Genomic DNA, 2,480 nt, shown 5'->3' with positions numbered 1-2,480 from the left:
CCCGCGCGTCACCCTCCTCTGGCGACACGGGAGAACCCTAGCCGCCATCGATACATTCTCCGCCACCGCCGGAGGGCCGGCCGGCGGAGCCGCGCCGGACCCCAGGAAGGCGGTGGCGGGGCAGATCTGCGCCCCTCGCGCCCCCAACCCCCCTCCCCGTCCACCCCCGCGCCTCACCCCTTCCCGCTGGTCCGGCGGTGGTGGATTTGCGCCCCCTCCCCGTCGGCCTTGCCCCTCCTCCGGCGAGCCGCTCCTCCCTCGCCATCCTCTGCCGTCACGGGCGTCCCCCATCTCACGTGCCTCCGCCCCCTCGGCCCACGACCCTGGGGCCCTCCCTGGCGATTTCCGGGCACCCTCCCACCAGCTGTTGCTCGAGCCTGCCAGCCGGTGGCGGATCCGGTGATCCTGGCCGTTGCCACGGTCTCCGGCGCCCTCCACCCCCCGAGCCTCGGTGATGGTTCTTGCGTCGAGACGGCGATGGTTCTGAGGTTGTGCCTGGCACGAGGCTTCCCGCAGTGGTCCTTGTCAGTGCTGTTTCGGCACCGGTGGCCTCATGCTCGTGTCTCTCCACTAGTAGAAAAGGGGGCTTTGGTCCAGGCCGGGTAAGCCCATTAGTCCCGGTTCAGTCTAGAACCGAGACCAATGGGTGCATTTATCCCGGTTCGTGCGGCTAAGGCATTAGTTCCGGTTCACCTGGGCCCTTTAGTCCCGGTTCATGCCACGAACCGGGACTAAAGGGTGCGATGCCCATTAGTCCCGGTTGGTGGCACCAACCGGTACTAAAGGTTAGACCTTTAGTCCCGGTTGGTGCCACCAACCAGGACTAATGGGCTTTGAGGCATTAGTACCGGTTCATGGCACGAACCGGTACTAAAGGTCCCATTTTCAAACCCCCCCCCCCAGTGGACCGCCTTTTCAGTTTTAGAAAAAACAAAAAAATGATGGAAATGCCAAAAAAATAAAATAAAATAAGTTTCCCATGTGATATGTGGTCTAGTTGTCGGGAAAATTTACAAATATGAATTTCTACTTTATTTACAAAATCTCTCTGGAATTTGTAAAATGGGCATAACTTTTGCATACGAACTCGGATTAAAAAGTTTTTTATATGAAAAATCATCTACTCGAAAAGTTACATCCGATGGAGACCGCCTACGGCCTATTTGCAAATTTGTAGAATCCTCAAATTCCAAAAGGAAAAAAAGTTATGCTCAAATTTTCAGTTTTTTTAAATTTTCATTAAATCTGGTCAAACTACTTATTCAAGAAGTATTAGTGTTACTAAATAATTATTCAAGAATATTAGTGTTATTAAATAATTATTTCAGTTTTTTTGAATTTTGGTCAAATCTGGTCAAACTGTGGTCAAACTGTGGTCAAACAATGGTCAAACTACTTATTCAAGAAATATTAGTGTTACTAAAAAATTATTGTTTTTTAGAACAATAGTTTCAAACTCAAACAGTGAAATATGTGACTTCATGCTCAAGCTAAACTTCTGAGGGTTAATATGTGACTTCATGCTCAAGCTAAACTTCTCAGGAAAACAACGAGTGCAGACTTGGAAATGAGAAGAATAGAACCCGAAAGTTAAGCGTGCTCAGGCTGGGGGAGTGGGAGGATGGTTGACCATCCGGGAAGTTAGATGATTTGGAATGATGAGGGGTGATTAGAGATTAAATTGAGCAGTGATGAGGGGTGATTAGAGATTAGAGGTTAAAATAATTCAGAAATTTGAAAATAAAAAAATTTCAAAAAAATCAGAAAATTTCTTTTAGTACCGGTTGGTGTTACCAACCGGGACTAAAGGTGGACCGGCCACGTGGAGGGCCTTTAGTCCCGGTTCTGGTTTGAACCGGGACTAAAGGGTCAGGGCATTAGTACCGACCCTTTAGTCCCGGTTCAGGAACCGGGACTAAAGGCCCTTACGAACCGGGACAACAGGCCCTTTTTCTACCAGTGCTCCGGTGTCCCTCGCTGCCGGCGTCCCCAACCGGGCAGCTCCGGGCTCAGCGACTAGGTAGCTGGGATCCTTCCAGCTTATTACCTTGCTCGCTGATGTCCCGACGGCTAAGGCCACAACAACTCGGATATGTGTCCCTCCAGTCCTCCCTTGCCGGCGCTGCTGGATGTCGTCGCCCCAAGATCCCCACGTGGTTCGCCCTGTCGCCCGCCCTACCCTGTATGCCTTAAAGTCTCCCCCTTTTGCCAGATCCTATGCTCACGGGCTCAGAGGCGATGCCACCCTCCAACGGCAGGTGCAGCCCCGCCAACCCCTTCCTAACATGGTGGTTCCGACCAGTGTTGGCCTCCCCATCTTTGATTTCGGACTCGGCGGCTATGGGATCGCTCAGCTTCAGGCCAGGGAGAGATCCATGCTCGGCTTGCCGTTGCTGATAGCGACGGCTCCAGCAGGTGTCGTTTTCCTTCTTGGAGGCACTGCCAAGGCCTTCAGCTGCACCCCTCTTCGAGCTCAGGGG

This window comes from Triticum urartu, chromosome 5A (genome assembly GCF_056163025.1).
Source record: "Triticum urartu cultivar PI428250 chromosome 5A, HENAU_Tu73, whole genome shotgun sequence".
Lineage (NCBI taxonomy): Eukaryota > Viridiplantae > Streptophyta > Magnoliopsida > Poales > Poaceae > Triticum > Triticum urartu.
This window is presented reverse-complemented; position numbering follows the sequence as displayed.